The 24,295-nt window shown below is 39.6% G+C and overlaps 2 long non-coding RNA genes across 2 annotated transcripts in view; one reads left to right on the top strand and one right to left on the bottom strand.

The window, feature by feature from the left end:
* Nucleotides 1-24,295, top strand: part of LOC122881306 — a 105,399-nt gene that overhangs the window by 49,657 nt on the left and 31,447 nt on the right. Inside the window, exon 4 of the long non-coding RNA XR_006379142.1 lies at nucleotides 1,161-1,239. This is a non-coding gene — a long non-coding RNA (uncharacterized LOC122881306). The remainder of the gene's footprint in view (nucleotides 1-1,160; nucleotides 1,240-24,295) is intronic.
* LOC122881307 overlaps nucleotides 22,883-24,295 on the bottom strand; it is a 31,328-nt gene continuing 29,915 nt past the window's right edge. Inside the window, exons 3-4 of the long non-coding RNA XR_006379143.1 lie at nucleotides 24,116-24,207; nucleotides 22,883-22,929 (exon numbers count right to left, since the gene is read on the bottom strand). This is a non-coding gene — a long non-coding RNA (uncharacterized LOC122881307). The remainder of the gene's footprint in view (nucleotides 22,930-24,115; nucleotides 24,208-24,295) is intronic.

Raw genomic sequence — 24,295 nt, 5'->3', positions numbered from 1 at the left:
GGCATTGAAAGGTTCTTATAATCTCCATTACCACTTCCACTAATAGTAATAATAATAGTCTTCTGTTTATATACATAGTTTCTTTGTTTAATACATTTTATTTTTACCAATCCCTGTATCAGTTTCTTTCAAGAGTCATTTTTGTAGAATTAACTGAATTTCATCTCTGTTGAGCAAAGGCGAAACTGTTTTGAAAAATATACACTCCAGCAGATAAGAAAAAACACACATTTTTAAAAATGTAAGGAAACTACAAAGTAACGACGTTTGACAAAGGTGACAAATTAGTATGGCTCTGGATCAACATAACTTAGATGCAATGGGAGTAAGAAAGTTATAAAAGAATTGTTAATGTTTTAGTTGCAGTAAACCCAAGTAATTACATTTGGTCTGCCCTGATTGAGTAATTAGCTAGTAAATAATACTAGGTACCAAAATTACCATACTGTAAAATAAATGTATCTTATCTTGTGAAAGATACAAGTGTGCTACGTCCCCTAAAGAGGGGATTGTGGAGGTGGCTGCTGTAGGGATTGATCTCAGCACATGGGTGGAGCATAGAGAGGCTCAGAGAGCACACAGTAAATCCTGCCTCATTTTTGAGCTTGCTTGTGTTCCACTAGCCTCCGCTCCACAATATATTTTCACATAGAGGGTGCCTTCCTGAAAAGCTGAACGATGACACTCTGGTTTTCTGTCCACACTGTATCCTGATTTGTCCAGTGAAAATTGTTCCTCTCAAAGACAACTTCCGACAAAAGCTTGATCCAGGCCTTAAGTCATGGCAGGCTTCCTCCACTTGTGGGATGAGAAACATGCCTGTTGCCCACCTCACCTCAGCCTTTAGTTTAGACATGCAAGGGCAAGAAGTCTCAGAGGACCTCATTTACTGTTAGGACAAGAATTGTGTTACTGCACTGTCACTTCAAGAAAAGAAAAAAATTGAGAAAAATGTATAAGTTATATAACTAAAGTACTCTCAAGCACTGTCTCTCTTTCTCTTCCCTCTCTCCCATGTGTCCTCTGTGTGTGTGTCCACCAGTGCCCCCTGTCCCTTTGAAACCATGAGTTTCATGACTCCAAACATGAGCCTGAAGCATTATGTAAGGCTGTAATATACACAACAGCAGAAATACTCATGAACTCCTCTCACCCAGCAGATTCTGCCAGAAGCTCAGCCTTTGAATCAGATGGTCATCTTGCCTCCACTGCCACAGAAAAGGGCCCCTTTGGACTTGGGTGAGTTTATTCACACAGTCCAGTATTTCACTAACTAAAGAAGACAGTTGGAAAGAGCTATTTGCCTTTGCAGATTGACCACAATCATCCATGTGTTAATACTTACCCTCAAGCAGGAAATGCAGCTATCTACCTGGTAGTCAGTGAGAGAAATCAACTTAGAGAATTTGTACAGCAGATATTTCCTAGTCTCAAAACAGCAACTGAACCTGTGAAGTGTTGACAAAACTCTGACTCTGTTACATTTTACACCATGAGTGAGAAGGTGCCACGTTCTAAAATTTTAACACTTTACTTGCTCTGTCAGATTGAGTGTAGCCCTGCAATCAGGTGACAACAGATTTTTTTTTCTTCCTGTCGGCATGCATTCCTTTGCCTTCCAAATTGGACACACATTTAGGACAGGTTTAATGGGATAGACGACATGTTGGATCAGTGGCTAGCACTGTCGCCTCACAGCAAGAAGGTCCTGCGTTTGAATCCGCTGGGGGCATTTCTGTGTGGAGTTTTGCATTTACTCACAGTGACTGCGTGGGTATCCTTCTTCTGTTCTGCTTTGTGTCTGAAGACATGCAGGTCAAGTGGATTTGAGACACTAAATTTCCTGTAGGTGTGAAGTTCTGTTTGTGTGCCAGCTCTGTGATAAACTAGCATGGATGTACCCTACCTTTCACCCAATGTGTGCTGCAATAGGTACAACCTTACACATACAGTACATACTGTAATGGATGCATGAATAGATGTGAGACTGAATTCGTTATCCATGAGACAGCCACTGTCCTATGACTGGAGCATTCATCCCCAAACCTTCCACATATTCGCTGGCTTGGCTCACTATGCTCTGTGGTATTTTGTCTTGAATAGCCCATTTCTATTTCTATCTTTACACTAAAGCAACAGGTGCTCGAAAAGATAGACATGCAAGGCCCTAACTGCACAAGATCTTGTTTTATCTTTTCTCTCACAGTTCAGCAAGGTAAATTGTCCCTTGACTGGTAAATCATACCAGGAGAAATAAATGCTGCATGTATCTATATATCTGCAATAGTAGAGAGATTCATACGCTCGATTCTAGCATATGAATCTCTATACTATTGCACAATCTGCACTTGGCTCTTGCAACCACTTTATCTATACAATATGTATTGTATGTACTCTATAGCATGTAGTAGTGCATATAGAGTTGGTTCACGTCCCAGTCCTAACAAGGCTTGCTTTGTAGTATAGACACCAGTTTGAAATAGAAAAGTAAACATGGTCTGTACTGGTAGCAGTGGTAATTAAAACTGATGGTTAGTATTCATTATGACCACTCTTATTTGGGACTGCTTGTGAGGAAAAGTTATTGAATAAACATGTAGTGAAAATGTATGTAATAGAATCTAATCTGAGTCAGTCTCGGAGAAAATAATGCAGCCATGAGTTTCTGGTAGTGCTGAGACCTCTGCTCTCTGTCTCCCACTCTGACAGCCTCTTAGATGAATGCTTTCTGCTTTCTGGAGCTGACTTTGTTGTTTTCCCAGGCAGCCATGTGCAACTAGGCTAATGAGTACATTTAGCTAGAAAATGCTGAGGTAACACTTTCATCACACTGTGTGTCTGTGTGTGTGTGTGTGTGTGTGTGTGTGTGTGTGAATGTGCACACGCAGCCATGGATATGTGTGTGTGTGTGTGTGTGTGTGTATATATCATCTGTTTATTAAGGTCACAGTGAGAGATTGAAGTTTGAGCTCAAAAAACTAATTAGAGACTCATCCTGCTCCTTGCATCACACCTTTCTAGTCACAACCATCTCTTGCTCCATGCATTCCTCCGTCTCTAACTCACCCCACAACCCTTTATCTCTTTCTATCTAACCTTCCCTCTGTCGCTTTCTGGCTGCCTCCCACTTTATTATCCTTTTCTAATACCATCCCTCCCTTCCATCTTTTCATGTCTCATTTCATTTTCCTCCTAAGGTATTATCTTTTTTCATTTTATCTGCCTCTTACCTTTTCTCACTGTGTGTTTTTCAAATGAAAAATCTAAATAGAGTAAGGTGGAAAGAGGAAAAAGGGGAGTGATGTGGACATACTTAAGCTATTTTGAGGGTTGATGTTGTTGCTCATGCTGATGTCTGAAATCTGTCCATGGTTCTCAGTAGTTGTGAAATTCACTTCAAACTAAAGTTCTGTTGCTGCAGTAAAAAGTCAGAAGTTCAATTTTTTGTGTACAATGTTAATTGGACAGCAACTGGACTGCAACTGTTCTTGTCATACAATAACATCATAAAGCTTATTATGAAAAGGGTTATTGCAGTGTAAAGTGTTACACTCTGGAATAAGATTTAATTCTCTCCAACCCTGTTTTTGAAACATTGCCTTCATGTAGAAGCCTCACACAAATGATATTTTTGGAGAGTGTATCTGCAGTAGCTTGAGTGACGTGAGCACCAGTCTTTGCTCCTCCAGCTTAAAGAAAAAAAGGAAACCGTACTTGAAGCAGTGACTTTGGCCTTCGTGAGCTTTCCTCTGCCCCTCTGAGTGAGTCATCATAGAACAAGCGACTGGGATGAATTTGCAAATAGTCAATGCGAAGTATATTTGCAATTATCCAATACAAAATATTTTCCAAATCTCAAAGTCTTTAAAGGTATGCCTATAATCAAGGAGAGAAAAAAACACTCAACTGAAACATGACTGGTTATTCTCATTAAACTCAGAGGACAACATTAGTGTGGCCGGTTCTTCACTTTTTCTTGTGGGTCTGCTTCTCTGCTCTGCTGATCCCTGTTCTCTGTGCATCTGTTCAGTACTGCAGGAATATTGTTTCTCCCCACCACTCTGCACTTGTTTTCACAAATTACAAGTTACAGAAATCCTAGCAGGGGCGCTGTATGCAACGATGTAAGCTTTTGGTTTCTCGTTCTTCATAATTATACCAGATTTTATCCCAAAGATGAAATGAAACAGAATGTTAATTAAACAAGAAGTTGATACACAAACAAGTTATGAACACACAGTAAAACAGTAAAAGAGTTCATGCTGAAAATTTGATAATATGAATTATTATCTTAACAGCGGTGTTCACTTAGCTGCAAAGTTCAGAGTGATGATGAGGAAACATTTTGATTTACAAAAGGCACACTTTGAGAATTTACTATTTAGTATCTTGTAGTAGTGTGTTAATACAATTGAGGGTGTATATTAATTTCATACTTGTTGATGGTTATTGCAATATGGAAACTAATTCTCTACAACATTGTTTACCGATCTCAAACAAATATAGATCAACTGTTTTGCAAATAGTAGCGTCTCTCCCCACACTTGATAGTAGGCAATCTCCAACAGGGGTCATTGCATTTGCTAGGAGGAAAGCAAACCACTTACAAGGAAGTTTGTGCTCAGCAAACCATGAAAATGCCATAACACATCATGCAAACAGAAGGAACAGATGTTATTTTACTCCAAATGAACTCCTTCTTTTGGGAGCATGAAGGAGTATGTAACTGTGTTACTTTACTGCGTTGACCTCCATAACACAAAACATGTTTTAACAAGTCTGCAGAGGTAAAAATTTACATTATTCAAGTCAGGAATACAGAGCTGAGGTTCTTTCTGCAAAACAGTACAGGCGTTTCAACAACATGTCAGGTTAGGATACAGACACTGTCTAACAGAGCATGCCCCCCCCCCAAACACACACACACACACGCACACAAACACATACACTAAAATTCGGCTTTTTCAATTTCTAATTCATCAATGATTGCTGTTCCCAGTTGAACGCTGTAGTATGTAGAGCATCCAAATGCCAGGCTTCGCTCAGAGTACTTGTTTGTTGTTGTTGTTTTTTATTCATTTATTTTCAGTCTTGTCTATTGTTGTAGTGCTAAGTTATTTACCCCCAGCTGCCAAAACAAAAGAACAAGGACTAAACAGTGCATATGCAATGGTTATTATCACTGCTCATTCAACAATACTATGCATTATGTAGATTTTTTTCCTCCTTTAATTAAACTTTTTTCAGACCCATGTCACTTTCCATTACATAACGGTTCATTCTTATGTTGTTTCAGTATGAGGGGAATTTGGGGTGAAAAGCTTGTTTCTCGTTTATTTGGTATAAAAATTAAAAGACCCCAGAGCTGCTGTAAGATGACAAGAAAAGACATCAATCAGTGTAACTATGCAAGGATTCCCACATCCACTGTGAGATTGGTTTTATGTCGTTAGTTTTGTCAGCCATTCCCCGTCTCCTCTTTCTGCTTTTCCGTCTTCTGTCTCCCTCTGTTTTCTGCACCGCTCCTCTTTCCTCTCATTTCCACCCCTCTAATCATATACTGGTATCTCTCTTGTGTGCGTTTGAGGAGGAGGGAGGGGCGGCTATAGTAATAAGACCATTAATCATTGAGAATAATTCGCAGAAAAATCAGCCAACCTTGTTGAATTTGACAGCCACCATATTGGATCTGTATGCTGTAACAAAATATATGGTCAGATAAGAAGCTTTGAGTGTGATCCATGAGGTGTTTTTGCAGTATTCTGCACATTTATGAGCGTCTTTGTCCAAATTTACTGTAATTTTCATCCAAACCTATGCATTTGTGGGTGCTTTTCAATTTCATTGTCCTCTTTTTAGGGCAACAATTGACCAAAGCCTTGTCTAAAGAAAAATCACAATATATTGTTTTACTGTGCATCATATTCCTGAAGTGTTCAGATCTTATGCATACTGTGTATACATTTGCTTTCCTAAACCTAAACTCTAATAAGAGTGTCATGGCTGCCAGTTCCATCCTCACAAAACAAGCCAAATGGCCACTTTAGGGCTGATGCAGAAATTTCAACAGCAGCTTATAAAATCAAAGGCATTTTTCCGTTAAAGTCAACTCTAATCAGTCCTAAGATGGTGTAGTCCCTCATTCGTCCAGGAGTGTTCTATCGTAGAACAGGTTTTAGCCGTAGTCATCTGGACACTGTTTTCAGAATCGAGACGTTTCGGCTCCCATCCGGAAATCATTCTCAATTGTGAAAAAATGGAACGGGAACATTTTTGATTGATTCTGATTCTGAAAACAGTGTCCAGATGACTACGACAAACCTTTTCTACGATCTAATCAGTCCTGTAGTCTATAAGTATTGGCCTTCATAGGGGCCATATCGAGCCTATGTGTTATTTAGAACCTAAAGGCAGTCCAAGACGTCGAAAGACAAATTCCTGGTAGTTTCATCCATTTCAGCTTGTTAGATCATTTTCTCAACTTTGCAATGTGCCTTTCATTTGTGAACACTAAGAAAACCCATTATTCAAATCTAACTTCTCCAATCTGATTTCCTCAGTCTTAACTTTTGAATGAAACATAATGTGATCTTTAGACTAACAGGTGGCGGTTAGGTATTAAGTGTTACATCAAGAATTAAAAAAAAAAATCATTAAGGTCATAAAGGATATTTTTCCCAGACTTGATTAATGGCTGAGGGGAACTGCCCTCCCCCATGAAGGTTTGTATTGGCAAATTTGCTATTGATTTACATAATCATCGCAGATCCCGCCCACTGCAACCCTCAGAGGCTGTCGAGCAGATGCTCCTCATCTACAACAAATGTGTTTAACTACGGAAAATGATGTTATTTAAACATTTAAACCATGGTGGAGGTTTAAACCCTCATGTGTGATTTGAGATGAAAAATAATAGTTGCATATGAACTTTTATGCTGCTTTAAACTGTCAAGTCACATATTGTTTCAGAGGGCTTTTTTTCTGGTCGGTACCCACACGAGTGCTGTTTTAATGAGCTTGGTTCCCAGAAGGAAATGTTTCCAAAGCCCCTGTGTAGGGGATTAATAACTTTGGAGGAGGGAGCTGTAATAATAAGAATGGAATAATGTTGGAATGTGTGGAAAGTGTGTGTGTGTGTATGTGTGTGTTGTTTGGGTGTGTGTACCAATTTTGTCACTAAGAGCATGCCGCTATGTATTTTGTATTCAGCTATGTCTGTGTCTGCCTGTGTATATGTGTGTGTTAGTGTCCTGGTGTGTGTGTGTGTGTGTGTGTGTGTGTGTGTGTGTTTATGTGTGTATCTGTCTGCTATGCACCACCAATAATATTGTTGTTGCTATGGAAAGGGCAATGTCACGCATGTATACAGGCGTACACACACCCACGCAGTGCAGTAATGTTACACATGAAGGGTGTCAGTAATGGGATTCTGGTCAGGCCAGTGTGACCATGCTGTACTGAGCTAAGGTCAGTGATACCATATCAGGAGCTGAGAGAGAAAGAGAGAGGGAATTTTTATTTTTTTTGGGGGGGGGGTTGCAACTATGGGTGGGAGAGGAAAACAAAGGAGCATGCTGGCAGAAAATGGCTGTGAAGGGGGGAAGGATGGAAATAAAAGAAAGAAAGAATGGATTGATTTGAATATATTGTCATTTAGCTGTTAGTTGGTCTTGCTTTTCTGGTGCGATCTAAAGCACTGCATCCCTCGGTGTGTCATCCATTACACACGTTTTCTTTATTCTTCTTCTCTTTTATCTTCTGTTTTATCCCCTCTACTTTTTTCTTCTCTCCTTTCCTGACTCCCGTCCTCATCCACTTCCTTTCCTCACACGCTTTCTCTCTTTGGCTCCTGTCCTCTTTCAACACTCCTCTCTCCTCTCCTCTCCTCTCCACTCCTCTCCTCTCCTCTCCTCTCCTCTCCTCTCCTCTCCTCTCCTCTCCTCTCCTCTCCTCTCCTCTCACACCTCCTTAGACAGGGCTATTTTCTGCCTGTCAGGCAGTTTGCAGACAAGCACTGTTTTCTACCCTGGTGAGACTCTTTTCATCGTATGTGTCTGTCTGTGCACACATACTGTACAAGTGGCCATTTGATTCATGTGTACATTTGTGTCTATGACTGCAAATATACGTGTGTGTGTTTGTGTGTGTGTGTGTGTGTGTGTGTGAGAGAGACAGAAATGCAGCACATTTCACAAGTGGCCATTTGCTTCCTGTGCCCGTATACCTGCGTGTGTGTGTGTGTGTGTGCATGCGTTTATGTATGTGTGTGTTCCCCCGTTGTGACAGGGTTGAAATCCAAGCTGACATCCCCTTCTCCCTGCAACAGCATATGCCCCTCAGCAAGACCACTGGGATACTACAGAGAGGGAGAAAGAGGGAGGGAGATGGAGTAGAAGGGGGGTGAGAGTGAGAGGGGGAGAGGAAAAATGGAGAGGGGGGGCAATGGGTGGCAAGAGGGAGAAGAGGATTGAAAGAGAGATGTGATAGAAGGAAAGAGAAGAGAAAGATAGCCAAAGAGGAAGAGAGAGGAACAGGAAGAGAGCCACATATTGAGACCAAGACAAAGGGAGAGAAAGCACCCCCACTGTGTTCCTTTCAGTCCTGCTAGCGTTGGCATGTGTTAAATGTAAAGCTGCTGGCTGACTCACCATGCTACCAGCTCATAGTCAGCACTCTCTACTGCTCTTGTCTGACAGAGAGACAGAGGGAGAGAAAAAGGCCACCAGCTCAGATTCAACACCGTCTAGTTCAACGACGGAGGGAGAGAAAACAGAGGGAGAGGCCACTAGTAAATTACCAAAACTCTCTTCGTCTTCCCTGTCCTGCTTCTCAAACACTTTTCAACATATAATCAGTGGAAAAGCACACATTTGTCTTAAAAGGTTCTTTATCAGAACTGTTCAGTACATGAACAGGCAAATATTTAACACCAAATCATCAAGGTGAGTGTATTGAATCATCAGTGACACTGACCAAATGATTAGGTTAATACCAACAAGTAGCCTACTTCAAACTAAACGACAGAATACTTTTAGTTTATTATTGCCCTCCAGAATGACCCATATGATTGTTTAAAGCTGTTACAAATGGCAATTACAAAAAATATTCAAAAGACTGTTTTCTGATCTGCCACCGCTATACCGTAGTTAAGGTTTGGTTGAGTTTAGTATACAACAATACTTGGTTAAGGTTAGGGAAAGACCGTAGACCAGGTTTAAAAAAACAACTTTATTAGGGAATGATTGTTGTCAAGGTTAAAAGAAGAACTCGCTTAGAAAAAGATCACAGCCATGATTAAACAAAACCAATGTTGACTGTTGGTAAGAAACAAGATGCAAAACTGTCATCTCCTGTGTCAAAGTCACACACTTTGTTAACCCATCTATCCACCCAACCTCTTCCCTACAACACTTTGTGGCACTATAACAACATAATGATACTCCCACATTTGCTCCTGGCACACAAAAGTTATGATTCACATGTCCACTAGAGGTCCTTGTCAGGTAAACATAAACGTAGGTTGTTTTAGGCATTTAAACAAATACATTTTTCTTGTGATGACAGTCTGCTCTCTATGTTGGAGCTTCACTTCTCTTACTGGTGGCTGAATGCACTATTGCCATCTCAGTGGAAATATACAGTATATAACTTTCTGGTAAAAAAACAAAACAAGCTACTGAAAGCCCATGACATCCAGAGAAGCAATCAACATGCCATAACTTTGTAGCAGATTGGAGGTTGCGAACCTTATAGCGCTTATATTCTGCCAGCTGGGAGTTGGGTGTTTGTTGCCAGTAGTAACCCCTACAAGCAAAGATCTATAGCACTTAAACTGACATTGTTGTATCCACTGTTTTGCCATGCTAACCAAGCTGCTAGCTGCTTGAGGTTAATGTGTTTCTAATAATTCCAAGTACTTGTTCATTAACTGTTGGGATAACTGTTGTTTTCCCTTTGCACTTGTGTTTACTAGATAAACTACTGTGCTGTACCTCCTATAGCAACTTAATGTTAATCTTTCACTGGTGATCCTTTGTTTCTTCCAGGCATGAGGGACAATGTAATTTGGAAGTACTTCTGTCACTCCAGTCTTATTCTTACTGTATTCATTCATATTTACAATACCATTGCCATAAGCCTTGTTTATGTTGTCTCTGTATGTTTGTAATCACTATCATTAAATTAGCTGTGATTTATAAAAAACTTGCTTGCTGCATAGCTGTGCACCTACACATAATGAGGGCAGAGGAGCTTATATACTGTAGGCCTAGTTTTGTGCTGAGTTTGAACAAGCAACAGACTGAACTTCCAGTATATAAAATTTAACTGAAGACAGTCAAAAGCAGTTACATTACATCATGGTGGGTGATACATTCTTTTAGCTTATAAAGTATGAAGCCAGGACAGTGACTTTAACATTTGGCATTGAAAGTAAAATTTGTCATTGAAAACAAAACCAGAACTGAAAAAGGAAACACTGGCATTGAAACATTTGTATTGGAAAAAGTTGTATTGGCACTGAAACAAGTATTGGCACTGGAAAAAGTTTCACTGAAAAATAAAACATAGACATTAAAAGTACAGTGAAACTACTTCAAATTTTATATGGTTATAGGAACATTTTGAGCATAAATCCAGTGTGCTCCTCAGCAAACCTAATATGGAAACTGTTTTATCATAATAGGACTTCTTTGGTCACATATTCACCTCAAAGGACACTTTCATAAAAAACTTTATGACTTTACATATCTTCAGTGGATTAAAACAATGCCAAGAATCTGACCTGCAAATGCAAAGCTCCAGCCACAATCACACTGACCGCAGTAATCCTCTGACATGACCACACATCTACGGTGATGGCTTTCATGAGTCTACCTGGGAACTCCTAAACCACAAATAAGTCTGTTTCTCCCTGCCGTTGTTTGTTCACTTAGAGCCTAACATTAGCTAGCTGTCACATATTAGCTAACGTTAGAGATAGTTCCAGTGGACCTCTGCCAGACCCGCATAATGTTAGTTAAAAGTTCACTTTAACCCAGCCCGGTTCTATGTAAGAAAACAACAGCAGAGAGAAACAGACTTACTTGCTGTTTGAGAGTTCCAGGTGAACTAGAGGAAGCCTTTGCTGTAGGTTTGCGCAGTGATGCCAGAGTCTTCTGAGCGGACGAGAGGACGGCTGGTTCAGGATTCAGGAAGAATGACGTGCTCTCCTTAGTGTGCAGATTAAATGTAAATCGGCTCTCCTTGCCCCCTCTCCTCAGACCCCTCGCAAAAACGGTGACAGAAAGTTGAAACTGAAAACCATTGTCACTGGGGGAAAAAAGCCTGACAGCGTAAAAAAAAAACTGTCACTGAAAAAAGACAGACATGAAGAAAAAATCAGAACATTATCATTGAAAAACACATAAGAATGCAAAAAATATCTAAATAAAATATAATAATTGAATGCCTGTGTTTTATTTTTTAGTGAAACTTGTTTCAACCTGTTACAACCTTTTTATAATATCAAATGTTTCAGTGCTAATGTTTCCTTCTTCAGTTCATGTTTTGTTTTCAATGCCAAATTTAATTTTCGATGCCAAATTATTCAAAATTTCCACATCTGTTCTTTATGATCAAAATTGAAGACCTACAAAAAGTAACAGGTTTTCAAATGCATTTTTGTAGCAAGTGTTTATGATACATATGCAAGCTTTTGACATAGGAAACATGGAGGTCTATCTATTTTCCCAAGGATATGATTGAGTAGTGGTTCACATCAGTGTAGATGGGCTATAATCATACAATACAAAAATCAATTTTATTTTGATTGTCTTCAGTTGGATAGATTAGTATTTTTAGGATTGTGCCTCATCATACCCAAACACTCAGATGAAATTAATAACTTCTCTGAGTGACTTACATGTCTCTTGGGCGTTTTGGAGGATCATAATAAAAGTCTGTGAAAGGAAGAGAATAAAAAGATAGATGTGGGTGGGGATGTGGGGGTTGGGTTGATAGTCGCTCTGCATTAAACTCGGTTTTATAAAAACATGTTTTATATCTTGGTTAAATTCCCACCGGGCACATGCACACATGAAAGATGTACAGTACGCTTTCCTGGTATTTTAAGACACTTTTGATGAAAGCCGTTTACAATGTACAGTAGTATGTCGGGAGAAGTGAGGCATGAGGGGGGATGTGATCACTCATATGCATCAAGATCTTGTAAAGACATATTGTAACAGTACTTTTCACATTTAAACTGTTATTTATCCTTGTTTTGACTGAGTATGTGTGCACTTTTACAGTATACACACTCACAATTAGGAGCTTCATAATACAATGGTCTGTTCCAGCAGCAAAATGCATTGCTAATAGGGCACCTGAACATACTGCCACAGGGAATTTCTTTGTTTATGTTGTGCTGCAGATGTTTCAAGGTGGCATAATGTGGAACTTATAGAATCACAGAATTTATATGCATGCGTTAGTGCTTTTTTTTTTTTTTTTACATGCAAAACCATTTTAATAAACTGCAGTTTAACGCAGTGAAATGTCTTTGGTGGAGGTGAAGAAAAGGGGGGTTGAAGGAAAGAGAGTCTGAGGGGGCTGGTTTACTGTGTACATAATAATATAGTGTGCATATGTGCATGAAAGTGATCCAGTCATATTATAATGTATGCAGTGGCCTTGGACAAGATACATGTATAGTGTGAACAAGACCACATTAGATTTTAATTGGATTAGAAACATCATGGTTTTTATTTATCTAGAGATGAAAGACTATATTTACAAAACCATTTGTTAAAACTGTAAAAAATAACTAATTAGATTGTACTGTAAAATATTCACTTCTTTGACCTCTGTTTTCTACTCTTTCTTCTTCTCCCACCTCATCCTCTCCTCCGTCTCCCTCCCTTTAGTCTTTTCAGCACGTCGAAACACTTTTCACTACAGTACCTGCTGATCAGGAGCCCTGATGACCGTACTGGATGTAAAATGATTTCCCTTGCATTTTTTTCCACCGACATCAGTGAAATGTCATGATGATGGTAGTGTAGGCTGTTTTCTGGGACTGATTGCGTATGCAAGGTAAAGGAATTCACCGCACTGTGCATACAGCATTGCTGATGATGAAACTGTCCAGTGGCAGAAAACATAAAACTGTCTGTATTATGTTCCCTGGTAACATTTTTTCCCAGTGACTGAAGAGCCACTTTCCTTTACAAAGTACAGGGCTTTGACACCACAGACTGTGGGTTTGCATCCCAAGTGCCCCGTGTCGTTAGGTTCAGGCAACAAAAGCACTTTAGTTAAGGTTAGAGAAAGACTGTGGTTTTGGTGCAATATTAATAAAGTACACGTCTTGTCTTTACTTGAATTAACTGTTGACTTTTTCAATATTTAACCAAGATCACGATCTTTCGCTTATCTTAACTCACGTACTTTGAGTGCCTAAACATAGCCAAACATTAATCATGCTTTAGTTGTTATATATGTCAGCAGTTTTCTAAGGGGCCATAATTTCTTCGGTAGAGTTGTCATAGTTCCAGTCAAAGCTATTCACAGTGAGGTCTGTGGATTATCCAGCGTAATGGGGACATTATTTCTGAGAATAGATGTAGCTGTGTGTGAGGAAATCTGTTTTAACCATGAACCCTTTAAAAAAATATGTGATTATTTTTTTCTGTCCATGTTTCATGCAACAGTAAACAGCACAGCTAGCCATTACAATTAAAAGTGTGTTTGCAATGAACAGTTTTTGGACACAACATTTCTCCTTCTCACTCTGTTTGACAAAGCTGCTCGTGATCTTCAAACCCCCTTCAACAAAGCTCTGTTCTCGTGAGGCTTGATCCCTGCTAACCCCCTGTCTCACGCTCTCTCCCTCCTCTCTCTCTCTCTCTCTCTCCCCCCCTCCCGTCGCTCTCTCTCTTCCACCCTTCAGCTATCTGTCTCTCTCACTCATCTCTCTCCCCTCCGTCTCTGTCTCTCTCCCTCCTGCTGTCTCTCTCTTCTGCTCTCTCCTTTGCCCTCCCCTCTCTCTTTGTTCCAGGGATCAAACGAGTATCTCTCTCGCCCATGCTCCGTCACCTGGGAGAACACACACACACACACACACACACACACACACACACTTACACTCCTTCTGGCCTCTCCCCATTATTTTGTAGCAGTGCTCATGTTTCTGTTCAGGATTTTAGAGAAGTCATGGTCAAAAAACGAGCTAACCTTTCAACTCACCTATTGCTTTGGATCAAAGAAGAGAGAGAGAGTAAAAGACCAGAAACACAAAAAGCAAAGCGGAACAATGTCTGACCGGACAGATTGAAACAGAAAAGAGTTTCACTGAATTGAACTGAAATGACCATGATAAAGATCAGAGCCAACTCAGACTGAAAAAAAATATCAAGCCAATGTTAAAGCCCATGTGGAATTGCCTTAAGATACATATAGTATAGTATAATACAAAATAAAGTCAATATATATTTTCAGCAGAAATGTAAAGCTCCATTAAACCAATATGTAGGCTCAAACAGAAGTGTGTTTTGGGTTGTGTTTGCTCTGACTGACAGGTGCTATCAGGCCATGACATACAGTTGTGGTGGTTGTTGCCTGTTCATCCCACTTTAGCTTTATGCATACTCCACTCCGTTGCCCAATTTTGGATTTTCTGGCACCAAACAAATGGCAAGATGGCAGCGAGCAGTAAGCCCAAACTCAAAAAGGTAAAACATCCCTTCAGAAACCTACAAGTGATGTCACAGATGTCCATGTTTGGCTCCTGCCTGTGAAAGAAAATGCATGAGAGAACACACACTGATATAGATCCAACCCTGACTCCTAAAAATGATGTTGATGTAAATAATAAAAAGCTAAAATAAAAAGAGTACCTACTGGGTACTACAATAGAAGCATAATTGCTGACTGAGTTATGTCAAAGTGCTTCGATCTTGTACAGCACAGAAATTTTTGGTAGGTGGTGGGGTGTAGAAAGCGCAGGACTGTGACCTGGGAGAACATGGTTTACATCCTTCATCCCGGTTTAGGCAACAAAACCATTTGGATTTTTCACCCAACATGATGATCTTTACCAAATCTTAACCAAGTGCTCTGGTTGCCTGAACGCGACCATAAAAACAAGAATCATGCTTTAATTGCCATGAGTGGACATTGCAGGGAAAACAAATGAAATACATTGTCAGGGAATGCTTAGCAGATACATTCATTATGAACATTTTGCAACTTTGCAGTTACGTTCGTTAAGAGCATTTTCTTCTGTTTTCCTTATGTTGATTCAAAATGTAATCTGGGTGGCATTACATTTCCTTAATAACGTATTTGCTGTTGCAAATGAGCGTAAACATGGTTTTTGGGAGACATTTTTAGGTTGTGTTGATGATATGTTGAACATGGGGTGAAGTCACTCCACAAGAATTGACTATATAACAATAAGACCACCTAATATACCATTTAAGGTATTTGTTACAAGTAAAGATTAACTTATATTATAACTTGTGTTATAGTTTATGAAAAGCAAGTGGTTTAAGGCTTAAATCAGAATGAAGATATCATGATTTTTTTTTTTAAATATGAAAAAGAAAACCTAATTTACAATAGAAACCTTCTTCCCCTCAGGGAATAACCTGGATCACCAAAGTTTAGGGAAACTGTATGTGTGTCATCCCAACCTCCCTGCTGTTACTTTACATCCTTCTTGATCTGTCCAGTCTCATTCAGGCTGGTCCAGTTCAGCCCAGTCCCGTCCACTGCAGTGTAGTTGAGTTTAATCCGGTCCTGTCTGGCTGAGAACTGAACAGGTGGTATGTGACAGCAGGTATGAGCTGACATCAAAGGATCCAGAGAGAGGAAACTCAAGAGATGCTTGGAGAGAAAAGGAGGAAAGATTTGTAGGCAAAAAAAGATTTATGAGGAGAAAGATAGAGGAAAACACACAAGAAATATGGGAGGACAGAGAGGTGAGGTTATTGTGTAAATGATAGCAGACAAAGAATTAGAAAGAGTGAAAGAAGGAGAAATTGGAAGTCTGTGCGAGGTGGTTGGTGATGTTGGGGGTGTTAGCCGGGTGGGTGTGACAGAGTGTTTGGTGTTTGTCTCTAGACCAACAGCTTGTGTGCTTAACTCTGGTGAATACCAATTGTTCTGCACTGATAAAAGTCTACTGCAAAAGTCCAAAAACAAAATACATCTCTTTATCTCTGTCTTTGTTTCCCTCTCACTGTCAGTGCAGTTTCACTTCCAGTCATTATACTTTCTGTGTGTGTGTGTGTGTGTGTGTGTGTGTGTGTGTGTGTTTGTTAAAGCAAACTTTGCCTATACTTTTCTTGGAAATCTGTACTTTTCTTGAAAATCTCTTTTATAAACTCTAATTATTTCCTCTCCAAAGCAATGAATGCACACTTGCAATCTTTTAATTTAGACTATATGTATATACATGCTTTCTCTTTCACACACACACTGTCACCGCTATAGGCGACTCTCTGCAGATGATGTCAGGTGAATGTGGACATTGTTTAACGAGCCCTGGGACCAGGAAAGAAGGGGAGGTGGAGGGATGGGACAATAGGAGAGAGAAGAGGAGGAGGGAAGTCGAGGTAGAGGAGGAAGGTGGGAAATCAGAGGAAGGATGGGGAGAAAGGGAAGTGATGCAGGATGGAAATCTGTCAGAGGAAGGAGAAGCAGGAGGACTTCGATAGGACAAAAAAGTGGAGAGGAGAGAGGACAAGAGAGTGGAGGACATCCGGTCACAGGAAGGAGGTGGGAGAGGGGGAGAAAGTCATGAGGGAAAGAATGGGATGAGTGCAGAGGAGAAACATAGGGGAAATGTATGTGATATGTAGCCAGAGGACAAGAGAAAGGGATGTAATAAAGAGTGGAGGAGTGGAAGAAGGAGACAAAAAGGAGAAAGGAAGCCAAATAGACAAAATAGAGAGAGTATGTGACATGTAGCCTATAGAAACCTTCAACCAAGGTGAGAAAGAGACGGGCAGGAGGTGAAGGGTAGAGGATGATCCCTCCTCCCTCTCACCTCTCTCATCCTTCCTCTCTCCTCTGCTTTTCTTCCTCGCAGCCTCTCTCTCCTCCTCTCTTGCTGTGTAATGTTAGACTACTGGGAAGGAAAATCCCCAAAGTCAGCTCTTCTCAAGGCTTTTCCTGTTCTCTCTCTTTTCGCATTATGTCATGTTATTCCTGCTCACAAAATGGAACATGTTTCAGACCTTACTCATCCTAATTAAACACATTTCTGCCTCAGTAGTTGCCGATTCTATTCAAACTATCTCCTTTTAAAACTAGAGCCATGATCAAAGTCACTCTTTTTTTTTTTGCTGCGCTGTTGATCCACACTGAGTGGAAATTTGTGAAACATTTTCTTTTTTTTTCTTTTCACATTTTGATCCAGGAAGGGTCTGACATCCAATTGTCTGAGAGGAAGGAATTTTCCTATAACAATAGATCCAATTACGTACTGTATTACAGTGTGGCTTTCAAGATGAATCCTCTGCAAAAGCTGTTGTAGTTCCTGCTGCAGGATTGAAGTCAAAGAGATGTGCGGGTGACCACTATTTTTACATATCTATATCCTTTCTCTGTTCTGTTGCTCTGTGCAGCTCTCTCAGCAACTCTATCAGTAATGGTCATTGAATCCAACATGGACAGAATGGTGCACGGCAGTGACAAAAGCCACTGTGTGTGTCGTAATGTGGAATCTATCCACCCTCAAGCAGCAAGTGCAGCTCTTATTCTTTTGCTTACACTGCTCTCCTTTGCCTCAGAGCATCAAGTCTATCCCTCTGTTCATTTAAGTCCTGAAAATAAACTGTCACTCAGTCCATCAACCAATGTATGACTGCCTCTAGTGTGTGTGTGTGTGTGTGTGTGTTCGTGTGTGTTCGTGTGTGTGTGTGTTCATGTGTTTGTGGTTTGGGAGTTGAATGTACACATTGGGGTAGTGTGCACACTCACGTTGTGTATATATATATAGTTGTGTGTGTGTGTGTGTGTGTGTGAAGCTGTCAATTTGTCTTGTCCAGCTCTATCCAAAAACACAGACAGCCCATTGAGGCGTATGCTGCAGAGAAAAATAACAACTCCAACTGACAAACACACTTAAGTCAGCGTGCAAACACACACCAGAGGGATGAGGTTTTGCATTTAAATTGAAGATATAGTTTACTTTTTATACTTAATGTACTCTGTCTATGTGAAATTGTCACTTGACTCTGTGTTATAGTTGTTAATTCAAAGTATTGATTAATGCTGCATTGAATTGGAGACAGCCTCTCCCTTGGGGGGGCAGGCTGTAGTTGCACCAACGTGAATGAATCTTGACCACATTCAGCTGCAGAAGGCAGCATTTAATTCCCATAAATACTTTCCATCTGTCTGTTTATCATGTTGCTGTTAGGGGGTCAAGTAGGGCATTTAAGGTCATGTGAAGCCATGCAGTACGACTGTGTGTTGCCTTGCTGCATGTGTGTTGCATAGTAACAGAGTGAAATCTATAGTTCAAGAAGGGCTTGCCTCTAAGCTGCTCATGTTTAACTGAGATAAACCATTAGGGCCATTGTGCTTTTTCCATCCACATGTTGGATATTATACACCAGACTTCCTCTGCTAATAGGGTTTTTTTTACATTTGAAACTGTCTGCATTCAGACAGTACCCACTGCCTTCATAGTTTGTTTAATTGATGAACAAAAAACAGTTTAAAACCCAGTTAAATTATTTTCTCCCCATGGTATGTGGCTCATTTATTCATGCAGTGATGCCTGATATGGTGTGCCGGTGCAGAGGAGCTTTTGCTCTTGTTCTTATTATTCTGTCATTATGTCTCTAGTTTCAGCTGTTATTAGGTGACAAGTTCTTTTTCTTTCTTTTATTAGGTAAAAATAATACCTTTTTAGATTATTTCTTTCTTTGTGAGTGAAAGAAAAGTTGTGGACATTAACTTGTCTGTGTAGACCTTAATAATAAGTTGAATAGTTGCACACACTGCACTATGTTTTACTCCAAGCTATATGTATATATTGTATATATATATATATATATATATATATATATATATATTTATAATAGTTGATATCTAGTTTTGAGGGAAAACTCTTCAATTCTGTGGCAAAAATAAGACAGCTAAAAACAAATGTAGCAGATCTGTTGGCAAAATCACTAATCTAGTGTACTAAACGCTAAAACAAATGTTGGCCAAATTCATACAGGTCATTTATAATAGGCATTTTATTGCTAACACTGGATCACTGAGGTGTAATAAGGACTTGACATTTTTTTCTGAATGGTTAATGTCTTCTTTAGTTAAATGAGACACATACAAAGGTAGCGCGTGGAATGTGAAGGCCAAAGTTCCTTAAATTATAATGAATTTCCTTCACAGCATCAAAGAAAACGTAGCCTACAGTGGCGAGGTTCACTCTGCAGTAGTAGCGTGGGAAAATTTCAAGAGCAAGAAGATAGTGCATGAAGGCAATATCAAAGGCCTAATGCAGTGTTTTATTATGCATGTGAAGTTGCCCACTGCATATGTTATTGTTCTCTGAGAAGGAAGAGTGAGAAACTTAACCTCAGGTGGTGGTCAAGTTGTAGTGTTTGCTTCCCAATCACCTGAAAAATGAACATAATAAATTAAATCAAACCAAGTTTGGAGTAGCACTGACATATTTTCTACTAGTACTGCATTGATCTCTAAATGCAGTGTATTTTACATTGTGTAGCAACTATGCTGTTTAATTTGACCTACAGTATGGATGAAGAAAAAGGGTTTTGTCTGATGATTTAACTTGCATACATTTATGTACCATTTACCTCCTTAGGAACATAACCACAAATCCTGGGAAGAACATACAGAGAATATAAATGGTAAATCCAGGTATTAATCTCTCCACTATAGTCTCTTCTTCTTCTACTCTTTATCTTCCATCTCTTGCCTCTTATCTGCCTCTCTAACCTCCTTTCTACCTCTCTCCTCCTCTCTATTTCTGTCTATTTGACACTCTACCTTCCTCTTACCTCTCTAACTTCTTCAACTCTCTCTCAGTATTTCGTCAACCTCACTCTACCTCTCTCTCTCTCTTTCTCTCTCTCCACTCTTTACTCCCCACCGACCCACAGCAGCAGAGAAAAGCTGCGAACATGAAATAAATTATGAATCATTTCTATAGGCAGCTACACATGTAGTGAACTACACTGCAGAGAATGATGAAAACAAAAGCAATAAATCAAGGCAAATCCACAAGTCAGAGGCAATAGTCCTGTAGAAATATTCCATAGTCATCTCTCTAGTGAGAGCTGTGCCACTGAAATAACCCTTATGCCTCTTGCTTTCTGATAGGTTCAACAGTCTAATGTTACAAGCCAGGAAGCCAGCTAATATTGCTTGTCACAAAACCAAAGAATCACATACTAGTTACAGAACTCCCAATTTTATAATAATATATGCAAGGCCTTGTGAAGTGTTCCACCTAATTTTTAAAGTTTGCTGTTATGCAAAGTCAAATGACCATAAGTCTATAACGATTATTTATCACACCATATACTGTATAAATGTAATGATTTAATGATTGATTTCAGCTTTAAGCTGAATTATTTTAGGGTGTGCAGACATGAATGCACCAGACTCTAAACTTTTAGGATGTGTTGTATCATCTAACAAACTATTCCAACAATCTTGAAATTGACCTGATGACAATAAAAGTGCTCGCCTCAGTTTTTCCAAATACTCTGAATATTTTCAGCTGCTTTCCTAAGTGTTAAAAACACATCCAACCTATTTTAAGTATTCTAAATGCATTCCACTCCTGTATTACTGAGGTTTTCAGGAGAGGCCAGGTATGAATATTAAAATCATCAGAGGTTGGCAGTGTTTGTGGATTGTAAACACATCTGTCACTATTGTTTAATTGGTAAACAAGTCTGACCGCTTTCTGTTTGTTTGTAAACAACCATGTCCCTGCATGATATGAAAGGTCATTAAAACAACCTGTCTACTACTCTTTCTACTCTATCTGAGCTGTCTGCACCACAGATGCTTTTCATTTACATTTAAATTATAGGTCCATAGATGATGGTGTTATCCACTGTCATTTGCAGTGAAGCAAACTTATTTTCTTAAATAATCAGCATTGCAAGTACAAAGCCCAGTCATTTGACCTTAGAGAAAAGTACTTGGGAGGAAGTAGAGGAGGATATGGGAGAGACTGAATGATTTAGAAGAGAGATGGGGATGTGAGGAGCTTAGGACAGGAGCAACAAATTCATTCTGGCGTCCAGACCAAAGTCAAAAAGTTATTCTGCTATTGTTTAGCAAAGAGGAACAGTAGTCGAGGCTGGGTGGATGGATGACCATGCGGCGGCAGGGAAGGAGGAGCTCAGCAGCCAGTAGTAGCAGAGCACAGCAGGCGGTATGGGGGATTGAGGGAAGTATCTACCATATGTGTTGCATCAATTTAAACCTTTGCTCCAAAGAAAACCGTCTGATATTATATATGAATAATGTGTGATGGTCCATGTGTTCCAGGAGTTTTTGTGAGGATTTCTGGTGTACCTTTTTCTCTTAGTATGCCACTACTTTAGTCACCTTTTTCAGAGTGCCTTTCAATAAACCCAGACAGAAGCTGTCAACTCATTGCTTTCAATCAAAGGTTGCTTAAAGGGGTATAAATAGCCAGTACCTACTATAGATATATATAGAAGTTAAATTAGTGATCATGGCAGCATTCTGTTCTCAAAAAGATACTATTGCATTGAGTTTAACTGGTGTTATTAAAGAAATTAAAGAATTTTCCTTGTCTGACTGTTATATATTGGTGCAAAATGTTGTAAAAAAGACCTGTGAATGACATTAGATCCTAATGTTTAACATTGCTCATAACTGTTTCAAACTGTGTTTTAAGGTAGATTTTTTTTCTTGATTTAAATTTTTCTATTTGTATTTTGGAAAGACCAAATTTTCATCTAATAATTTTACCAACAAATGAGGATTGCAAACAAAAGCAGCGGCGAAAAACTCTTCAATTCTTACCTCTGAAAATAAGTCTGTGATCCAGGTCCATTGTAATATAATAGTTCTTCTGTCACACAGGAACCCAAACAGAGGGAATGTAGTTTCCTACCCCAGGGCTCAGGCCAATTTAAAACATATTAGTGCTCTTGTCGTGTTGGGACCCAAACTGAGAAAATGTAGTTGCTCAGCCTGAGACACAGGCCAGATAAAATATCCTGGAACAAACAGGATTAGGAAGCATCCATCAACCAGGAAAATTCACTTCATTCTCTCTAGTTGTGGTACAGACAATGCTTTTTGTATCCTCAGATATCCTCAACCTTGGACTACTGTTATTTAAATACAGTGTCAGTTATAATCCAATTCAGTGGATGCAAAAAGAGTACTTGAAATGTGTTTGTATTTGTCTGTGCATGTCAATCCCCTGGGAAGAATCCATAATGAATAACAGGGCAGAAGCAGCACGAGAGTCTGTCAACACTGAACTGTTTACGTGTTTGAGAGTTTTACTGTGTGTGCACAGGCAAAATTGCAGCATATTTTATAAGCGGATGTATTGTTTTATTGTGTGTGTGTGTGTGTGTGTGTGTATGTGTGTGTTTGTATGTGTCAGAGTGGCAGTGATCCATTGACCTGACAGCTCTTCCTGAGGGAGTGCACACATCCCTGTCATTACTGCAGTACCCACTGCTGATTGACTGCTTTCAGCACCGCTCAGGAGATGTCAGTCAGTCAGTCAGTCACACTGTTGATTTCAAGCCAAAGTCAACACACTTGAGTGGTGCTGACAGTTCCGACTGGCCATTGATGATTTATGAAGTCTGTTTTATTACCACAGTTTTACTCCACAAAGTTATTGACCTACCTGTAGAATCAGAATAAGGCATCATGGTGCGGTTGGGTGCTGCACATCTGAAAATAAATCAATAAATCATGTCAATAAATCTCGTGCTTTGGTAGAGGCCAAACATTGCTGGAGTTAATCAGGAATTCCACGCCCCACCAGTCATCAAAAAATGCCAGATCGGACTATAAAAATGCCAGTCAGTCCAGTCGTGTCATTTTTTGTGGATCCTACACGTAAAGAATTATTATATTTCCGATTCTTCCTCTTTCAGCAGTTGCCAATGCAGTATTGCTTTCTCTAGCATTACTAATAATAGATACTAGAATAACTCATCTGTTTATCAGAGAATTCCTATTTTTTACTACATGTGTTTTGCAGGTGACAGTGCACTTTTCTAACACGGTTTCTCCCCCCATTTAACCTTTAACAAAGTCATTTTTTATCTCTTGGTTATTGATTTACAAACTAGAAACCAACATTATTTGTACCAATATAATGTGACCGTGGTAGTGATTATGTTTCCTGATATGGACACAGACATAAGTAGTTTGAGGAAGAGAGACTTAGATTTATCTATTTATTTAGTTAATTGGGTTATACTTCTCAATAGAATGGTAGTTGTGAATATTCAAAAGACAGGCTGCTTTTATTGTGCGCATATACAATCCATATTTTTAGATTACACACCTACTGCATTGAAAAATATGATGTTTTCATGTCGGGACATTAACTGGGACCAAAATAGAGAGAAACATGGAGTCAAAAATAGTGCAGCTCTCACCTAACACAGTAAGAATTCAGCCATTTAAACTTATTTCTTTAAAATGATCTGATCAACAGCTTATGACACATGAACAGAACATCAATATCTCTCTCTCTCTCACACACACACACACACACACACACACACACACACACACACACACACACACACACACACACACACACACAGTGTTTTTGAACTCAAGCCTTGTTCTACTCAGCACCTTCACATCTGATTAATTGACTTGTCAGCACAGTATTTTTATCCTGCTCCCCTGTGTACATGTGTGTCTGTGTATGTGTGTGTGAGAGAGTCTGTGTGCGTATGCATGTGTGTCTGCAGTCCTTCCCAGTGTCCTCTCTGTACTGGTGTTACTCCCTAGGCAATATGGCAACCCAACCTATATGAGAGTGTGTGTGTGTATACCGTAGTATGTGCCCGCGCACACACATGAGTCAGTGTGTGTGTGTGTGTGTGTGTTTGCGTACGTTTGTGATGGGCAGGCCTAGGGGGATTTTCCTGCTCTGTGCTGGACTCTGATTGGTCGGCACCTGTGGGCACTTCCTGGCCTCTTCCTGTCCTAAAGGTGTGGGGGGGTGGAGGACAGAGAAGAAATAGTAGAGTGATCATGAGAACAGGGAGAGTGAGAGTGAAAACAAATTATTTAA

Source organism: Siniperca chuatsi, linkage group LG9, assembly GCF_020085105.1.
Source record: "Siniperca chuatsi isolate FFG_IHB_CAS linkage group LG9, ASM2008510v1, whole genome shotgun sequence".
NCBI classification, from domain to species: Eukaryota; Metazoa; Chordata; class Actinopteri; order Centrarchiformes; family Sinipercidae; genus Siniperca; species Siniperca chuatsi.
Note: the sequence above shows the minus strand (reverse complement) of the source record. Positions and strands in the feature narration are given on the sequence as shown.